This window comes from Pongo pygmaeus, chromosome 2 (assembly GCF_028885625.2).
Source record: "Pongo pygmaeus isolate AG05252 chromosome 2, NHGRI_mPonPyg2-v2.0_pri, whole genome shotgun sequence".
NCBI lineage: Eukaryota > Metazoa > Chordata > Mammalia > Primates > Hominidae > Pongo > Pongo pygmaeus.
The window spans coordinates 6130865-6153094 of NC_085930.1; the positions used below are offsets into that span (position 1 = coordinate 6130865).

Here is a 22230-nt window from a genome sequence, read left to right on the forward strand (position 1 = left end):
AAATTGATATCTTTAATTTTTCTCTGTGAAATAATGTCCTATTTAGACTCCATTTCTCCTTTCAAGAACATTCAAATTTTTGTTTATTGACTACTGTGTATCAGGCTGTATATTGATAATGCAGTTATAACAGAGATAGACAGGATAGCTGTTCTTATAGAACATAATGTCTACCAGTTATATCTACTGTTATTTTATATACAACATACTCACTCATTTCTCGATTCATTAGTCTTGCTGCCCTCCGTGGTCTCTGGTTTTGTTCATCTTCCGCTCCCAAGCATCTAGCCCTGTGCCTAAAACCAAGTAAGCGCCCTATTTTAATTTACTAAAATTAAATGGCATGCAACGTGCCAAATGTCAAACTTATGTAATTTATAAAGTACAGACAGAAGTGTGCTTTTGGCTACATGAGGCATTGGATTTAGAAAATCAGTAATGCAGACAGTTATCTGTCAGAGTATCCCTAACTGAGTAACTATAAGACCAATGACAGACTTACAGGAAAAAAGAAGAAGGTATACATTTCTAGAAACTATGCGTCAGTAAATTTATAATTCAGATTTTTGAAATAGAGGGTGAAAATAATTTTGGAAGATAAAGGAAAAAGCATCTGAAAACCTGAGATACGGTGGGGTGGAAATAAAAAAATTCAAAAATTATTAAAAGCACTCAAAGATTTACCAAAGAGAATTTCTAGCCAGAAGCATTGACTTGAAACAGATATGATATGCTAAAATATAAAGTATAACATAGGGAGACCACATATAATTCACCATTGTCAAGAAGTATCATTGAAGTGTGCTATTTGAATTTATCTTTCTTGTGAGGAGAATAATGTCAATATCATAGAAAAGAGAAGAAAAGTATAATTTGCATTGCAAAGGTTTGGTTTTTAAATGGTGAAATATGTTTATTTATAATGTAAAGGACACTTACTGCAAAAATGTTCTTTTTAAAACTATAGTGATGAAGTGTACCCTCATCTGAAAATTACCTCAGTAAAGTCAGGATCAATATGATTTAAAAATAATCTAATAAATCATTAATATATTCAATACAAGTTAGAAAGAAAAAAATACACTGTTGACATTCATCAGAGATTTTCTCACTCTGTCTTTCTAATCATATATAGCCAAATGGCTTTACTTTTTATAGAGTAAATTTCCCTTAAGTATTAGAGAGCAGGACAATGAGACTAGCATGTTTCCAATTCTTGGAAAGATGTTCAAGGTGAAATTGTCCAATAAAAAAGTAATTTTAGAATTCAGTATAACTGCTTGAAGATAATGAGGAAAATTCCATGCACATTGGCTTAACTTGTCTAGACTGAAAGCTGTGCTAAGATGGACATTTACAGAATTATTACAAATGGCCAACTACTTAGAAATTAATGCATAACAGTGACAGCAGTACATTTCATATCAGTTGTGAGATTCATGCAATTTCCTGCTATGATAATGGGTCACAGCCACAGTAATTCATAGCAATTTACAATATACCTGCGGAGCACTCCCAGTGACGGAAATGAAATTAACTCGTGGCACTATGGAACATATGCTAAGTTTTACAGATCTTCAGATAGCTAAATTAACTTTTTAACAAAATAAGTGTAATTTTTGAGAGCACTTCTCTGAAATGCAAGCTGTTTTATAGCACCAATTTTAAAGCTACAGAGACCTCTTCTGTTGTTCTCTTCACAAGGGTAGCAACAATACTTCATAGAAACATGTTTAATCTTTTATCCATTGAGTATCCTGGGGAGCCTAGATTTAAGGGTCTAACCTGTAGAGATAAAAGACCCTGTGTTTGAAACCTAGCTCTACTACTTAATAACTAAGAGATTCAATAGAGTATGATTTAATTTACACATCTGTAAAATGGGAAAAATAATAATTAACATTTTCTAGAGATGTTGTGAACAAAATTGGATTGCCCATTTAAAATGGTTGTAACTGTGTTTGCCACTTGGGAAGCAGCAAATAAACATTCATTATTATTATGCTGACAAAGCTGAGTTAACCAAAAATATCACTGGAATATACTAGTTTGTTTTCCTTATAAAATAGTATAAATGTATTTTAAATCCAAAGTTTGTCTATTTATTATTCCTTTTCATTTGCTAGAGTTTCTGTTTCTTCTAATTTGAGGCTATAACAATTATGACAAGTCTAAGTCTGTTTCACTCTTGAAAATCACTAAATATAATTGACAAAAGGTAACTGAATATTTGGCTGCTTTGCATATTTATTTTTTTATTTTTGTTTTTTTGAGACGGGGTCTTGCTCTGTCACCCAGGCTGGAGTACAGTGGCATGATCTTGGCTCACTGCAACCTCTGTCTCCCGGGTTCAAGCGATTCTTCCCCCTCAGCCTCCCCGGTAGCTGGGACTAAGGCACACACCACCACACCAGGCTAATCTTTGTAATTTTTGGTAGAAAGAGGGTTTCACCATGTTGGCCAGGCTAGTCTCGAATTCCTGACCTCAAGAAATCCACCTGTCTTGGCATCCCAAAGTGCTGGGAATATAGTGTGAGCCACCGTGCCCAAGCCACAATTTTATTAGAAATGAGTCTGCTGTCTTTTTTCTAAGATAAATTTGCCCTTCTAAACTGGAATAAAATCTTTGCCAATAGTATTCCACACTTTACCATGTTCTATATTTCTGTAATTTTATTAGATATTTGACTTCACTTCTTTTCACTATTATCTTTTTTAAAAGTAAAATATATCTGCCATCTATCTGCATAACATGTCAAGAGATATATTCCATACTTTAATAAAAATAAGTATTCCTTTTATGTTTTTATTTCATATCAGGCAATATGTTAAGCCTCAGGTATATCACGTTTAAAATGGAGATAGTAATAGCACCTTTCTAACAGGATTGCTTAGTGGCTTAATAGATAATATCGATAGTAAGTGCTTACACAGTTGTTACCTGCTGAGTAAAACAAATGTTTATTGAGCCCTTACATTCTACAAAACCGTTTTTTGGTGCTACCATTATGATCAAGATGTCATGAAACATTACGTCAGAGAAGTAGTTGAGTAGAAGGTCATTGAGGTCCTTTTAGGTCATATGAGAGACTGGATTTTATCCTTAGACAAATGGAAATTTAGTAAAGGGTTTGAATAGAGGAGTGACATGATTTGAATCATGTCAAAAAAGGGTCACAGGCTGCTGTGCAGAAGAGAAACAGCAAGGAGTGACGGTCTAAGAAGTGAGATGGGAGGTTGTTGTAATACTTTTGTGACATAGGATGGAGTCTGGATAGGATAGCATTGGTGGAAATAGGAAGAAAATAACAGATTCCAAAACCATCTGGGTGGTAGAGCCACGGGATTTTATAGATTTGATGTGGGACATGAGAGAAAAGTGGAGAATGTGATTTATGCTGTTGAAAGTCGCCACTCCCAGTACAAAAACCAGAGGAAAAAAATAGCAGTCAGGAGGTGGCATTTAGGGAAGAAATTTAAACATAAGTAGAATTTTGACTACTATGTCAAAATATATAATTTTGACTACTATGACTAGCGAAAATAGATGAGGAGGAAGAAGGAGGATGAGCACATTCCAGGCAGGTGAAATGATATGGAAAAAGGCATAAAACCCCCAAAATTCCAACTGAATTTGGACATCACTGGGCAGCTGCAGTGAGAGATGAAGTTGATCTTTCATTGACTAACTCAACATGTATTTATCAAACACCGGTTATGCACTAGTGACTCTATGAGGTGCTATTACAGCAGTGAAAATGATGACTTGAAATCTATGACTTGAAATCTCTCATCAGGGAGCTTCCATACCAGTGGGAGAGATATACAACAAAACAAAATTAAGTGTTAAAATGTGTTTTCTTACATAGTGTTATGTTTTCAGGAGAAGCAACGAAGGAAGCCAGAGAGAGGACACAGTTGTGTATGTTGAGAGGAGGGGAAGATTTCAAAATGAATGGCCTAGGAAGTCTTCACTGAAAATGTGATACTTAAATAAAACCTCAACGGATGACACAAGTCACAGGAAGACTTCGTGGTGAACTATGTGAATAAAGGAATATGAATACATCAGGAAACATCATTCAAGGCAAAGGAAACAGCAGTAAAGAATCCCAAGGTAGACAGTATCTTGTATGTCCTTAGAGGAGAGAGGTAAAGAGAATGACTGGGAGAAGAAGGAAGGGGAAGGGTTGAAGAGTTTAGCCCAATCCTGGGATCTGAGCAGAAGACTGACAAGTCTTACTTTTTCCTAGAATCACTCTGGGTGCTATAAAGACAATAGTAGAAAATTAGAAGAGTGGGAAATGACCATGTGGATGGTTTGCAATATAATGGAAGTTTTTCTCATCACTCGTGAGATATAAGCAACAATTAGATTTAAGTACATTGCTTTGGCAAGGGTGTTTAGGATGGGCTAGATGAGGAATGGAGGCAGATGGATCTGAGTTACTGTGGTTAGCTAAGGGACAGGTAATGAGGACTTGTTCATTTTGCTTATTACTGATATCCAACACCCAGGACAGTTTCACATAATCCACTCATTGAATAAGCAAATAAATGAACTAATTTTCGAATGAGAGAAATATTTTAGGAGTAGGACAAGGACTTGACAAATGATTGATATTTGCTTTGAGAAAACTGAAAACCTGAAAATGACTCTGAGGTTTTAAGCTAACATTGGATAATCATATTGACCATTTTATGTTCAAGGTAATGGGCCTTTCTGGCATTGCATCATTTTATCCTTGAAAACCCTGTGCTGCAGGTGCCATCATCTACTAATTCTATAGATGAGACAAAATGAAGCTTAGGAAGGGGTTCAATAACTTCCCCTAAATCTGTTAGCTGTTAATGGTGGAGCCTAGATTCAAACCCAGAACTCTTCAGTTGCACAGCTTTCCTGTTTTATATGAACCTGTCCTGGTGACTTGGAAATAATGTTATGAGCAGAAAGAGCAGCAAAACAGGTGTGAGAACTTATGCAAAGAAGAGGAGCAAAAATTTAATATGGGTAGAATCTAATAATGTCAACATGAAACACAGAAGAAAATGTTTTCAAAAGTTGAAATGGATATCCAGAATTCAGAAAAAAAATTACATGCTTATAAATTCAGATTTTGGAGTCATATAACTAAAGTTTTAGAAATCTTATGATTAAAAAAGAAAAAATACAAGAAAAATGAAATGTCAGAAACTGTATTATGAAATGCTTGTGTTTACAGGGTAGGAAGAGAACGATGAGCTGATGAGAGAAGTGGAAGTACTGTATTATCGAAATTGCTCTTTCCAACATCCATATTGAAATGTTCCCACATCAAAAAGTTTTTCAAGTTCGGCGTGGTATATACGGCTGGAAAAGGAGCATTTACAGAGGTGAGAATAGAATAAGGAAAAAACAATGTCAGAGTTGCCAGAGAGAACAGAATTTCAATAACTGTATAGGTATTATAGAGGATGCTTTAGAGCAAAGTATGGTCTGAGGAGAGTGAACTGACAAGAAGACGGGGAGGGGGGAGGGATGGCATTGGGAGATATACCTAATGCTAGATGACAAGTTGGTGGGTGCAGCGTGCCAGCATGGCACATGTATACATATGTAACTTACCTGCACATTGCGCACATGTACCATAAAACCTAAAGTATAATAATGATAATAATAATAATAATAATAAAAGAAAAAAAAAAAAAGAAAAAAAAAAAAAAAAGTATGGTCTAACTGAGAAGAGCTTTGTACAAGACCAACAGACATTTACTGTCGTTTTGCAATTCTGGCTCTAACTTGGACCTGTATTTTGGACAAGAACAGATGGTAAACTGCAATGTGACTGTAACCATGACTTCATATCATAAACAATCTGATATTTTTAAAAATTGTTTGTTTTAAAGAAATAAAATCTATATATATTTTGAAAGTAAAAAAAAAAAAAAAAAAAAAAAAGAAGACAGATACTGACTATAAAAAATACATGTATTTTTGTTAGCAGAGGTTTTCACAAAACATCATTTACTTCATAAAGCATAGCAGAGAAGAAGTCAAAGCAGATACAGAGATTTTGTCCTAACAAACACTTTTATTACTAAATAGAAAAATATTCAATAGATTCTATAGGAGATTGGAGAACTTTCTTTACAGGTTTCTTAATTGATATCTAGAGAGAGAGACAGAAACACATCCAATGTCAAAGCTAATTAAAGTCCAACCTAGACCAGATCTTCTTACTCAGACCTGTTCAAGTGCCAGTAAACCACATTGTTTCTGCAAGGCAGAGGGGACTAATTGTAAAGTCAGTTTGGATAAAACTCTGCTCTACTAATGATTAATATGAGATTTGCCAGTTACAGGCAAATATTAATAACTTTGAAACAAATACAGAAATATAGTATTACTATAATTTTAGATGAACATAGTTATTAAAATATCATGTTAGCACATCAATCTATGTACTATAAAGAGTACGTTTTAAAAAGTTCTGAAATATTAGTATTTTTAAAGAAAAGTTACATTTCTGGAAGAATATTTGGGAATGGACTAAATCTCATTTTAATCCTGACCTAAAAATGATTATAAATAAATCATAAGTGATAAGTATTCCACTTTGAAAATTATCATATGATCACAAATGTTCTATAATATATAGTGCATTCAGTTTCATAGCCTAATGTGAATGTGTGTACAAGCAAAAATAATGAAATACATTAGAACCATAAATAGCCACTTGGACATGAAATTTCAGAGATGAAGGAACATTTATAAATTTTGAGCTCAGAAAAATGGTTCAATACTATTTATATAACATGTTCATAGCAGGTAAACATATTGGGAAACACTTAAAAAGCTAAATAGTGTGTACTCATATCATTTTGTGTAAATTTTTCTAAAAAAGTAGTTTAATATCATTTAAAATATTATTTTAATTGACAAATAATAATTGTATATATTCATAGGGCACATAGTCACATTTTGGAATATATAACATACAGTGAACAGATCAGGGTAATGAGTATATCTATGATCTCATACATTTATCATCTCTTTCTGTTGGAAATGTTCAATATCTTCCTTCTAGTTATTTGAAACTATATAATATTTTATTAACTGTAGCTATCCTGCAGTGGTATAAAACACTAGCACTTACTCCTCCTCTCTAACTGCAATTTTGTGTCTTTTAACAAATCCTTTCTACATCAAAATGATCAAGGATGAAGAAAATCTTTCTAATCACAAATTGAATTGTGAAAAATAGGATTATCAAATTGTAACAATTGTTCCCATGGTAATGCCAAGGCCACTATCATTTGGTGGGGAGCAGCTACAAACTTGTAGCTCATCAGAGCAATATTTTGAACTTAAAAGAAATTTTTAAACCCAAAAACAATGGCCAGCTACTTAAGCTACAAAGATCTTGTTGTCTTTATTCACAGCTTAACCATTTTTTTTGCGTGGCATCTCAAATGTTTTCATATTTTGCAAATAGCCTACATAAAGAGAAGATATTCAGATATTACTTTGTGGTTTCAAATACTGTATTTATGTAAACTACAATGTTATGCAATTATACCTCTATTTATTATCCAGATAAATTTTTTTTGTTCCAACTTTGTACAAAAGATTTCAGAGATTGTTTACAAACTAACTCAAAGTTTACGTATTAATAATAGGTGTGTAAAAATATATTTATTTGAAAATATTTCTCCAAATTCTACCTAAAATTTTACAAGTGATTATTTATTTCTTTTGGCTATATCCTAATCTGATGAGGCTAAATAAATCCAGTATATTTTAAAGCAGTTACTTACTCTGAATAAGGAGCGGGATGGCTCCTTATTTTATTTGCCTAATATTACATGTCTCCAGAGAATTCTTCAGCTTCTAGAGCTTTATGACACCTAAAATGGTAACATATGCCAGTTTTCTCTGTATTAGGATCCTCTATTCAAAATCTGAAATCCAAGTCAATACCATGCAATTAAGTAGGATGACATTGAAAAAAACCAACACTAACTCTATATTTTATAGATTTTTACAAGTATACCAGAAGGCAAATATTTTGGTCAATTGTGTATTCTGGTTATTGGAGAACTAATTCCTAAATCCTACAGTCATTTTATTTATTTCTACTTGATGTGTATACATATATGAATATATTTTGGTACATAAAATATTTCTTAGTGTATGTAGTATACATAGTATATTTTATCCTTTATTTATATTTATTATTATAGTTTCCTGCTTCAAATCTTAGCCTTACTATTTTGAAGAAAATTAAACTTTTACTCCTATAACTCTGGATCTAAGAAGGCTCAGAGTACATCATTTTCAATATCAACAGTCACTCACAGTATTGTAGGTGTTGAATGTAAGTTAATGAACACTCCATAATGTAGTGTGGTTTCTAGAACAAAATATTATACCTAGGATTCTCCTCTTAGATCTGGACGTTCTTTCACTGGGTTTGCCAAATCCTTAATCACACACTACATGTTTTTCATGGGCCAGACACTTTTCTAAGTTCTTGATATTTATAAATCTAATATAGTCCTCATAACCAACCTACAAGTTAAAAATAAATAATATCTCCTTTCAAAAGATGAAGACAGGGTGCTGCCAAAAGATTAAGGAAGGTCCTGAAGTCACACACTAGGGCGAGACAAAGGAGCTTTGACTTCAGCGTTCTAGTTTACATACTAAAATCTTGCTTCCCTGTTGGTTTCGTTTGGCTGATCTCAGTTCTCTTTCTGTTTTGTATTTTTGTTTTTGCTTTTCCCCTGCTCCTCGAGTGCCGACCCAGTGAGTGCCTACTCGCTGATTTTAAGACCCAGTTTAACTGGCACCTTGTCCAAGATTTTCTTCCCTCCTCGCCAAGTTTGAGTCACTGGGTCCTCAGCTGTACACTTGCACCACTTTCTAAACAGTTCCACTACGGCATATATTACCTAGCACAGCACTGAGTTGCTTAACGTTTTCCTCCAAAAAGGTTATACTTTACCTCAAGGTAAAATCATGTGATCTCCAAGAGTAAAAATTCTCCGTGTAACTGCAGACTGTAGCGTAGTGCTGGAAATATATACTTGCAGAGGCAGATCTATAAATCTATAATACTAGTTGGGGCCGGGCGCGGTGGCTCAGGCCTGTAATCTCAGCACTTTGGGAGGCTGAGGCGGGCGGATCACGAGGTCAGGAGATCGAAACTATCCTGGCTACCACAGTGAAACCCCGTCTCTACTAAAAATACAAAAAATTAGCCGGGCGTGGTGGCGGGCGCCTGTAGTCTCAGCTACTCGGGAGGCTGAGGCAGGAGAATGGCGTGAACCCGGGAGGCGGAGCTTGCAGGGAGCCGAGATGGTGCCACTGCCCTCCAGCCTGGGCGACAGAGCGAGACTCCGTCTCAAAAAAAAAAAAATAATAAAAATTTAAAAAATGAAAATAAAAATAAAAAAATATAAAAATATAATACTAGTTGGGTACGATTAGGAATCATGGGAACTCTGGTAAGCTGGAGAGTGCATTAATGGTCAGAAGAAACTCCACTTTAATTTTTAATAAGCACTGTGGTTCAAATGTATCCATCCATTTTTGTCTTCTAACCTAGCATAATATCTGGCAGGCGTCACCCAATCAATGTTTACTACACCAATGAAAGAGGAACATTGTATTTTAATATTTCCAATAAAAAGGATAAAATGAAATGGGTAAACGTTTAAACATATATTATGGGCTGATTCGTATACCCCCAAAATTCATACGTTGATGTTCTAACCCTCAGGATCTCCGGATGGGAGTATATTTGGAGAGAAGATCTGTAAAGAGGTAATTAGATGAAAATGAAGTTATTATTGTGAGCTCTAATTAGATACTAGGGAGGCCTTATAAGAAGAGGAAATCTGGACACAGACACATATTGAGGGAAGACAATGTGAAGAGACAGAAGACAGCCCTTTATAAGCCAGAAAGAGCGGCTTGAAACAGATACTTCTCAACTGTGGTATCTCAAAGGTTTCCATATTTTGTAAATGGCCTACATAAAGAGAAGATATTCACAGAATATATTATTTTGTGGTTTCAAATGTTATATTTATAAAAACTACAACTTTATGCAATTACACCTGTATTTCAAGGTTATCAGAGGAAGCAATCCTGTCAATATGTTGATTTCACACTTCCAGCCTGTGAGAAAAATACATTTTTTGTTTAAACCACCCAGTCTGTGGTCTTTAGTCACAGTATATGTAACAAAGAATACATCTTGTAACAATATTTACACAAAATTTTAATGTTTAATATTAAAATAAAGCTTATGTTTATAGGTAATTGGTTAATTGGTTACCCAGTTAATTGGTAGATATATTGTTCTCTGAAATGACTGGTTCATTTGTTTTCATAGACTCACCTGGCAAACAACGAGTCTTGAAGAGAGTTAGAAAAAATAATTTAAAGTACTATCATCAGACCAGTCCAGAAATGTTAAAATTTTTCTTTATCAGCTTCTCTTAGTAAGTGTTAAAAAAATAAGTAAAGGAAAGTGTGGCCTGATTTCAATAAGATATATAATATAAATCAAAGAAGCAGGTGCAGCCTTTAGGTAAAGCAGTCATAAAATGGTTAAATAGTAAAACCTTGAGCTGCTACAGATGGAGGATGTTTAATACCGTTGCACAGGAAGTGTTTTAGGTTCAAATTTCTGAACGAAGTACCTGTTTTCAGCTCAGACCTCATATTGAAATTATACTTCCAAATAAGGTGAACTGGGTTTAAAATTTGTTTTCCAGTATTAAATCTCGGTGAAAAATGGCAAGGCTACTAAACAAAGGAAGGCGTACTAATAATAAATTGCAGATCATAATGAACACAATTAATGCCTCCTTAGTAACCAGTTGTTTAAAATAGAGCACTTACAGTAATTTAGTTTTAAAAAATAGATAATGTGAAAAAATATTGCAAATGAAAGCAAGGGTTCTGTTTTGGAATAAAAAGAATTTGTCAGGGCTGGCACACGGGGAGCAATACAGAACTCAAAGTAACGCTCAGGAAACGAGGAATTTTCAAGAAGAGAAAAGTGGCTTAGACTAGAGCTAGGTCTCTTAGTATAGTTTTCTTGTTTTTTGTTTTGAGACGGAGTCTTGCTCTGTCACCAGACTGGAGTACAGTGGCACAATCTTGGCTCACTGCAACCTCCGCCTCCTGGGTTCAAGCAATTCTCCTGCCTCGGCCTCCCAAGTAGATGGGACGACAGGTGCGCGCCACCATGCCCAGCTAATTTTTGTATTTTTAGTGGAGATGGGGTTTCACCATGTTGTCCAGGAAGGTCTCGATCTCTTGACCTCGTGATCCACCTGCCTTGGCCTCCCAAAGTGCTGGGATTACAGACGTGAGCCACCGTGCCCAGTCTCTTGGTATAGTTTTCAATATTATATTAGAACTGAAGAACTGGACATTAATACTAATGCAATGAAGGTTTGGACACTAATACTAGAATCCCACTTAATATCAATTATAGTCTAAGGTATGTTTCTCATTTCATAAGGTAAGGACAGTCCTTCCCATTTAGTCCTCTTCATACTCCTGAGAAAGACTAAAATTTATTCCTTTCAGAAATGTTTTTTAAACTTTCTACATAGACTGGAATCAATTTGACTCCAGGTATTACACTCCAGGCACAGGCGTCTAGTCTAGATAGCACACGAGACAAGCACTTACTATAGTCTTATATTTAACTAACTCAAAAGTATTTCTTGAGGGCCTAGTATGAACCATACACTTTTCAAAACTGGGGATAGAGGCTGTTAGATAAACAAATAGCAGTCTCAAGTTTCATGGAACTTACTTTTAAGGAGGAAAAAGAGAACAGATAGTGAAGAATGAAGGAGGATAGAGGGACACAGCGGTCAAGGATCACTGCTCTGATACATTGTCATGGGCAGAGGTGTGAATGATGTGAAGAAGAAAATCATTTATTAAGATGGGAAAGATTAACTGAAGAAGGAGCAGGTTTGGTGAAAGAATATAAAATTATCTTGGATATATTAGTTAGAAGTGGAGTTTGTAATAGCACCTGTTATGAGTCTGGAATTTAGGAGCATGATGAAGTCAAGGATATAATAGAAGGACTGTCAATATGTAGATGGTGATATTGGCTAGGAAAACATTGTACACAGAATAGAAGGAATTTGAAGAATGAGTTCTAGAATTTTTCATTTATTAGAAATCAAGAATTTTTGGGATAATCTAGCAAAGAGCTTAAGAAAAAGTGTCCAGTAAAGCAAGAGAACTATGAAAATAGTATGCTGACACCAAATGAAGAAGTTTCTGGAAGAATAAAAGTCGATGATGAAAAGAAGAAAAGTCAGTAAGCACTTCCAAATACTTCTGCAAGATGAGGAAGGTGACGGTTGACGACTGAGCCACAGCGTTTGGCAACGTGGGTGTCATTCACGTGCCTATGATAGAACGAGATCGTAGCTGGCTTATTTTTATCTGGATGTGTTTCATCTATTTGTTTCTTCAATAACATTTTCTTGAGTAAGTATTATGTTTGGGTGTTAAAGGGGGAACTACAAACGAGAATGCATCCATTTATTGTCATCATGAAAATCATTAAATCACAAAATAAATAAAAACAAAATTCTGCCTACTAGTTTCCTTTTATATTATTGGAATAAAGTAACTTGTTATATATTGCCCATTAAAATCCTGAATTTTTTCAGATTACTTGTTTCTCTTTAGGAGATACCAGTTATACACTTTAAAATATATGTAGAATTGTCAAAAAAGCAGGTTTGTGGCGCTAAGAGATTTTTAGTGTTAATTAATATATAATATACATTTATTTCACTGAAGTCAAGAGAGTTGTTATATTACATTTCTCAAGCCCAACGCAGCCTCTTAAGTGTTCCCACAAAGCTATGTCATGGCCAGTTATCTCAGATAAGTGTTTATGGTGACAAGGCTACTGTTTAATTTAAACTTTTCATACACATGCTTGTATACATACACACACTCTCGCACATCATGTAAATCAACAAATATTTTCTACAGTATTTACCAGTTAAATTTAAGAACACATAGTCTTTTAAAACAAAGGGACATTTTTAGAATCACATTGACATTCATCAGCTCAAATTTATTTTTTAATTTAAATTAACATATTTTTTATATTTGCAACAGTTCAAGTCACTTTACTATCATTTATCTGTCTTATTCAATCCAATAAGCATATTGTAAATGTATGTCAATTATTTATTTATATACATTAAATAAGATAAATTAATTATATAATACATGTATAGCTTCATACATTTATGAATAATATATAAATACATATGTATTAAATGCATAGATATATACATTTATTTATAATGTATATTATTTATTAATGTTTATTAATTTATTAATGAATACTAATAAATCGGTAATGTATAGACTCATATATTAAATATATTCATAAATAAATATCAATTACTTATTAATATACATTAAGCATATTATAAATATGTTTGCTTTTCAAAAACACAAATTTGATGTAATAATAAAGGGCTTTTATACAGTAATTCAACAAAGGTAGAATATGAACGTAAAAATATTCGTGAGGATAAAAATTAAAGTCTGTAGTACTCTGAAAGAGTAAATTCTACATATAAAGTGAGAATCTAAACTGTATACTACTATTAAGTTCAATACACTTTTATAATTAAAATAAAACTGAAATAAAAATTTATTTTATTAGAAGACGAAACATAAAAGCAGTTGTCATTTTGCATGGCATAACTCAGCAATATAAAATGGGCACACAGCAAATTAAAGATTAAAAACATAGTCCAGGTGACACAAAATTCAACAAATTCAATCAACAGGTGCATAACGTATCATTTCCTTGGTTTAAAAGTCTTTGAAATGCTATATTCCTACATAATGGAATTTCCAATTCCCAATTCACAACATGTTTTTCTATTGTCATTTACCTAAACACTGAATGTACTTTGGCATCAGTACTAGTAGCCTGAATAAAACTGTAAAAAGCACCAGCTGGCTGTATTCAACATGGCACTTGTCCAGGTCTCAAATGTCTTATTTATATACAATGGAATTCTGACTGCTGTTTAATATTTAGGGCTAATAAATGTAATTGGCAGTACTATACAAGCACAATTAACAAACATCAGAAAATACTTCTCAATGTGAAGTTTGAGTTGTTCTCATTTCACAGAGTGAAATTTGTGACAGTGGAAAGTGAATTTAAGCAGTTTTGACTTTGAAATAATTTTTAAGAATTAAAGAAAAAAAGGTTAACAAAGCTATAGGTGAGTTGTGAACGTACTGTCTTATTTACATTTTTTTTAAACCAGGGACATGTATTGATAGTTAAAGATTGTATCATTATAAAAATGAACAGAGGCATTTAAACAGGTCCCTGGACCTCAAAGACAAGGTAAAGGGTGTTAGATCTAGAGGAAGTTACAATATAGTATCAAGATGGATTAATATATCATGATAATGCAGTGAAATTTTACCAAAAGAAGTCTATATGAAAAATAAGGTGGACTCACTAACTGCCAATTATGAATGTAAGACTATAATTTAGGTTTCATCTCTAGAAACAAACAGTAGACATGTACCACTTGATGAAAGAAAGAATGAATGGGAGAGAGAGAGAAAGAAGAAAAAAAGAGAAAGAATGAGAGGAGAGAGAGAAAGAAAAAAGAGAAAGTAAAAAGAAGGAAGAAAGAAAAAAATGAAACTTCTTGCAAACAAAATAAGCATTATTTGTAATATTCATTAAATTTGAGTAATAGACAAAGAGGGGCTATTCCTCTCAAAATATCACTTTTCAAAAGACAACATTCCACTACTGAACAATTTTTCCCTCTAAATCCTGTTGCTTGACCCTAAAAATGACCACACCCCTGGGTAAAACAGAATGTTAAACCTAAACCATCATTTGTGTAAATGTGAGTATGTGAACCAAGAAGGCTCTGACAGTAGACAAAGTAGAAGGGGAGAGCTGTGTGGAAATTGTGAGGATGCATGTGAAATGAAAAGTGAGAGGGTAGAACTGAAGGAACAAAACACATTCCTCCAATCCCACCTACTTCACATTTTTGCCAAGTTTAAGCCCTAGAGAAGATACAAAAGACAGTCCTCTAGCCAGTAGTGAAAAACGTAGAGGAGGACCAGGGAATTGAACAATTAAGAAAATTGGATTTTAATTCTTGTTTTCACAATATCGGTTGATATCTGTTAAATTACTTAACTTTCCTAAGATCTATTTTCTCAACTACTAAATATATTAATATATCAAATATAGTTTCCTTTCTACATAAGTAGCCAATAAAATACTTAATTCAGCCCCAACAGGTGCTGGAGTACCCACCAGAGAGTTCAACATGTATGTAGGGGACAGCAAAGTCACCAAACTTTCTTTTCCTAATTTCTAAAATCTAAAATGGTGTTTGATATTTAAAAAGAAAATAAATAAATGTTTGAAAAGGAGAAAAGCTAGAACTTTGCTGGACCTTGTTACAATTATATTACTGATGCTGCTTTGACTTTGAATTATACAGGAAACAACATATGTTTCTAGGTTTAGATTCTTTACCATACTTTGATTATAGGTGCACAGTCATATGCTATCTTCACAGCCTACACATGCAGATAAAGCACGAGCTCACAGCAGAAAAATGATCCAGAGACAGCAGGGGGAAAAAAGAACCCAATAAGAAGTTGGCTTTTTAATTTTAGACAAATACAAGTTAAAAACATGCTTTCCAAACCAGGGATGCCAATCTCCCTGTTGGTAATGGACACAAGAGTTGGGAGCACTTAGACGATTTAGTCCTGGGAGCAGCAGTTTCCAGCTTCACATTCTAATATCACTGCTGCTATCCCTTTTCTTAAGTCCCCTATCTTACTGCCTGACTCCCCATCATTATCTTCCTGGAAAACATTCCCTCTTATTAGATGTGGGGAAGAAAATGCTAAAACGATTCCACTTCAAGACTTTTGCTTCCTTTTGTTTTAACAATCACAAGGGAAACCAAGAATTCTGGCTTGGAAAAGTTTGAGTGCCACGAGCACAGTATCTTTCACTGACTTTTAAAGAGCTTTTCAGAGTGTGTTTACATTTTGGATTTTGCTCCTGAAAAACATAAGAGTTTGGTTGTTCCAGTGTTTGCTTATTTTAAAAGTAATTCGTTGACTGCTACTTTGTAATTTCTGCATATGATTATAGAAAGTAGACTCACTTATGGCATATCTAAACTAAATTCAAAACAACCGGAATGTAATTAGATTAATGCCAATGTAAACCACCAACCCAATGAATGGAGGCCTTTTAAACACAAATAGAGCACAATGGTTTTGATGCCAAGAAATCCTTGTAACTTGGAACCTACTAAGGATACCATTACTCTACAGGGGCCTCCATTTTGATGAAGCCACTCAAGTCAACCAGCCATTCAACTACTTCTACACACATATCCTTGTGTTTTCTTCATGAAGCCAAGGGAAAATATTTTCCCTTCGGGGAACTGGTTTCTTTCAATTTCTATCTAAGAATAAGTTGAGGAGGAAAATCACCATCATTTTCCAGTGATCTCTATAACTACTTGGTCCCTGAAATATTCGAATACCAACATCTTGAAAATTCCAAATACTGCTCCGAATCATGTGAATATATTTAAAGGAAAAGGTCAAACCTTTAAAAAAACGCAAAATACTGTTTATAAAAATTATATCTTAAAATATTTTTATAGTCATAGGATAGGATACAGTCATATGATTTAAATGATCATTTACTTAATCATTTCAATGTCTCCATGTAACCAGCAGAATCTCACAGACGTTAACAATTACAATTAGTTTCAACCCTAGAGTTTTGCAAATGAATTTCAGATAAGACAGCAGTATAAAATCTGTAGCTAATTCCCAGTTCCCAAAAAGCGACAGCTACTTCCTGAGCCATTAAACAAAGTATAAAGGGTTATAAAATTCTAGATTTCTTTTCATAAAGCAAAAGGAACATAAATTATTTTAAAAATCATCATGTTAATAGAAAAGGCTTAGAATGCATCTGTTTTCATTAAAAAATAGTTTCTTTATTAAATCACCTTAATATAAAGTTGGAGACCGTGTGTGTGTGTGTAGGGAGTACTTCAGAACTCCAGGCAATAATTATTAAGACCCTAAGTGATAGAGAGGAAGGTGAGGCAAAAGTTGATTTATAAAGGTCCTGTGGGTTTACCATACCTTCTAATCAGGGTAATATTGACATATCTTTTGGTGTTTGGTAGGGTGATGTAGCAAGAGAAGACCTAATTGCAGCCATGAGAAAAGACCAAATCTTGCAGATCTCACCCAAAGCACCATACAGGACTATGCGTAATAGAATAAACCTCTTAGGAGCTCAATGACGCATGTGAGACAGCGGGAAGAGATTAGGAATTCATCCATCCTTGTGCAGTCCATTTTAAAATTTATATTTAATTTCAATTGTGTGTACAATATATAGAAAGGTACATGTAGAAATTTATTAACTAAACCTGTAGCTATCTATAAATATACATATAGTGGGAACTCAATAATTATTTTAACTATCAGAGTGCATCATCAAAAGTTTTGGATGGTTTTAAATTATACTGGAACTCTGACTTCAAGGAGTACCTCTCCGAGTCCTCAAATTGAAATCACATTTGTAATCAGTTTTCCTTTCATCTTAAAAAATGTCTGACATTCTGACAAGTTTCAATGTCTGCTTTGTGCAATTCAATGGAAATAATAAGCTATTTATTGTAGATAATTTTCATTCAAAATATTTTAGAAACAATGTAATATATACCATGTGATTCTGAAAACCAGTAATGAATAGATTTTTATATTACTTAGAGGCAGTTTTGATTTTTTTAATGTTCTCTGTCAAAGGAGTGTGAGAGACATCATAGTTCCCTGACATTGTTACAGATGTAGAAAGATATGCTAAGTTTTTGTTGATTATACCTCAACTTTTACATACATAGACTATTTCCAGGTAAAGCAAAAGAATTACACACACGCCTATGCACGCACCACACAAATTACCAATAATTAGAAAAACCTATTTCATTTAAGCTATACTTTCCCTGTTCAAAATTTATGTATGGATTGACCTTTTTTTCAATATTTTCCTTTTCATGACATAATGTAAGGCATACCTTTTGTAAATTATCCACTAAAGTGAATAGAAATCTATGTGTACTATACGAAAAATCAATTGAGAATCTATTCAGACTATAAAATTTCCTACACCAAGCTATCAATGCATTCCTACCTCTTATTGTTAAAGGACACTCTGATGTATTTAAACTTCAGCGACTAGGCTACTCTCCACAATGAATAGCCATATTTTCTGTACTGTACAGACTATACCATTAGCAATTATACATTCCCGGACTGATCTTTTACAGATGTCAAGGAAATCTGATGAAAGGACACACTCAGCATGGAGGCATGGTTGGGGCTATAAAGTGGCACTGCTGAGTATGGCATGTCCTTGTTACAGGAAATAAAGAGTGGTATAAAACCAGTATTTATTTTCAATGAAAGGAGAAAAAACCGATTAAAGTCATAAAGAAGAGAAGAGAAGGATAAAGGGGAAAAATAAAGGAAAATTTATGATAGTATGGTCATCAAATAAGAGGAAAACCATAGTACAAAAAAAGGGCTAACAGATAAGTAAGGATGAAAATAATTATCATTGGTCAAATGCTATCTGAAGTGCTCACTGTTGCCTAAGAAGTTTACATGAAATATTTCATCAACCTTCCCAGGAACCCTTAAAAAAGGTACTAGCGTTTTGCCAAGGAATAATGATTCAAATAATTGAAAACCATTTCTTACTTTGAAGACTTTCACTCAATTAGCATGCTTGACAGGCCAGCTTTCTGAGCATGCAATCTGTGTAGTTTCCTAGGGCTCTCTGCTTAGATTTAACGATCTGCTTTCACAATCTTAAAGTTGTTAGTTTTTGAACAAGGTATTTCAAAAATACCCTATACCCCTCAGATTATGTAGCTGGTCTTGATATCTCATAATTCTGAAGGACAAGATTTATGGCATACTTACTGATTGCATACGGCACTAATAATCCAAAAGCTCAAATTTAAAACACCACAGTATTAAGTATATCTCTCTCCACTACCATCTCCATTACATTGTCTTTTATTTATTTTTCTGTTTATTTGGCCGCATCACCTTCTGAGGCTGTCATTGACTACCTATTAAACAGGTCTATTTGAATGTCTGCCTGGCTTCTCAAATATTTTAATCAGTGTACAAAACTGAGCTATGTGACAAAATATATAATTGATATATTTTGCTGTAAGAAAAAAATAATCAGTAGAAGTTAAAAGAATTAAACTCTGTGGCGGTATTCATTTATTTAATATATCTTTGTCATATTTGCTCAACTGGAAATTAACTCAGAAATTCTTTTGTGGTCTTCAACATGCCTATTGCAATTTTGAAAACGAGGCAGAAAACCAACGAACACCAATAAATTCACTGAAATGCTCAAAGAGTCAACTTCAATATCAAAGAAACAGGTAGAATACAAAAGTCATTTAAATAAAACTAGAAGATTACTTAAGTCTGTCAAACTCAAATTACATAATTATAATATGAGTGTTTTTGTTTACATGAAAAGAAACATTTTCAAAACTATGAAAATAAATTTTCATACTATGTGTTAGAGTATGGAAAATATCCCATTTAAAGGGATTTATCATTCACTTGGTTTATCAACATCTTGTCCAAAAGGCTGTGACAAAATCTCTTTTTTTCCAACTCTCTGGAAATTATTTTAGCTCCTCCTATACAAGCAAGTCTTAGCAAATTACACAAACTAAACTTGCCAGAGTAGTCCCATATGCACTTCACTTACAAAAAAAGTTTTTATTTTATGTGAAGTACAGGTTTGCCACCTCAGAGTTTCATGGAAATAAGTCTATTTTTTTCCTTAAAAAATAACGACAGAGAAAAATAAATGACAAAGCTGGAGTCAAGGAATTTTGGAAACAGTCCAATTGTTTTATCAGCTGCACCACAAGGCAAGCAAACCTTAACCTTCTATGGCCTTATAATGCTACTAAACTGCTGCCTTTATACTCTGCATTTTGCATATGTATGAAAACGCTCCTCAGTTTAATATGCTGATTACTGTAAAGTAAGCATAATGTCAAAACAATATTTGACCCAATGCATCATAAAGCTGTGGCTTTCTAACCAGTGTTCCTGTCACATGCCAGTCAGTAAATATACACACCATAAATTTAAGAGAATGGTTTCATCTTTCTCTTTAGGGAATTGAATACACACAGACTTGAAAATCAAGAGAAACTAACTTCTGACTCTGTTTATGGTATAGTGGATAACTTACTTTTTTAAAAAAAAAAAATCAGATTTGGAATTGCGTAAAGGACAATGCCTAAATATTTCCACATTCAAGCCTGGTCTATTTAAGATATCTTAGATGTATAGCAGGTAAGAAAGCTTTCATGAAAAAAAAATTAATGTAGAGCTGTTTTGACATCATTTAATTGGCACACTATGCATTTGTAGATTTTTAGGGAAGAAATTTATGCTGTTGTAGAAAAACATGGAAACAAATAGAACAGGTTTTCTAAACACCCTCAACTCAGATTACAGCATTTTGTTATAACCTTTTATAAAAGAAATTGATATGAATAGACAAACTGCACTTGAGTTGTATTTCTGCATATTTAAACATTTAAATTACTTGGCCTCTAAGTCTCAGGGTATTGAAAAAAAAAAACCTGCTCTCAGTGAGACACTGATTTCGTGCTGTGACAAGCTCAAAAATGAAAACAACTATACACATGAGAGGGTTTTTCACCAAACCGCAGCACTAAGCACAAATGAAACCCTGCTGGGAACATGTATCTACAAGTGTGAGTATGTTTGACTTGGTAACATGCATTTGTGACTTTCTGTGTTAATAGGAAAAAGTGAAAAAGGAGCTAGACAAGGATTTCATTGTCCACATTTTTTGAAGATCTTTTTTTTTTTTAAACAGACTTTAAAAATATTGGCAACATTTGAACATAACACTTAGCATTGGGCTCAAAGGCTGTCTTCACTACAGTTAACCACACAGTTCCCTGCTCTGCCCAAACAGTGACCTCAATCTAAGCGAGAAAGATGAGAGAAGATTCAAACTTTATGTTTGTATTCCCCTTGGTCTGGTCTGGACCAAAGATCATAAAGAGACTCACTATGAATCATGATTTATTTCTTATTAGTTGATGGAGTAAGTATCCTATTATATGAAAAATGAAGGCAAATAGTGGTAACTAATTATAAAAGTTCCCCTCCTTTTTAAAGAAATTAGACTGGTTTAAAACCCCTTCTCTGATAACTCTGTCTATACTCCATTCCCATGTGATTTTTGAGGGAGGAGTAAGAGCTATCAGAGATCAGTAAAACAGTAGGAAAAACACTAGAAAAAGACATATTAATTAGTCTTCCAAATAAATTCCATCTCAAATATCATTTCACAATACTTGAATCTTTGGCAAACATAAAAATGCACATGAAACAATTCAACATTGCAAGAAACACAAATAACACTACTCAAATGGTTCATTAGGTATAAAGAAATTATTTTATTCAAGTAAAAAAAGAAAAATGAAAATTTTTATAATAAAATATAAGTGATATAGTTTGTACCATTTTGCTTTTAGAAAAACATACCACATTAATAATATAATATGCATATAGTTTTTATACCACAAACATTTATTGACTTTGACTACCTTACTATGATTTAATACATAATGGATAAAAGCAATAAAATTATGACTTTAAACATACAGAAAACGTTATTCTGAAGATTCAGATGCTAGTTATAAGCAGTAACTGATATAAAACGCTTTATTTTTCTTTTACCCATAAAAATAAAATATAAACTTCTTCTGTGGCTCAACAAATAGAAGTTATGGTACTCAAAATGCTTTAGAAATACAGGATTCTTTATAACAGTATTGAAAATATTCTTATTTTAGTTAATACATTATATTATTCAGAATCAATAATAAAACAGAAAAGGTTTTATAATATAATTTTCAGTGCATCTAAAACATCTAAACAATATCTGCTCCAATCCACAAACTTCATAGATACCGTACTATCTACAGTAATAATGGATTCACACGAGCTATTATTCCCCAAGGACTAAAAATTCAGAA

The 22230-nt window shown here is 33.4% G+C and overlaps 1 protein-coding gene across 3 annotated transcripts in view; it reads right to left on the minus strand.

Annotated features, from left to right (window-relative positions):
- The window catches only part of EPHA3 (EPH receptor A3), a 367831-nt gene that overhangs the window by 268240 nt on the left and 77361 nt on the right, over positions 1–22230 (minus strand). The window contains exon 2 of one of the 3 annotated variants that reach the window (XM_063661463.1): positions 214–296. The exons of the other annotated variants lie outside the window; for them this stretch is intronic. The gene's annotated coding sequence lies outside the window, so the exon portion shown is untranslated. The remainder of the gene's footprint in view (positions 1–213; positions 297–22230) is intronic. 3 annotated transcript variants of the gene reach the window in all.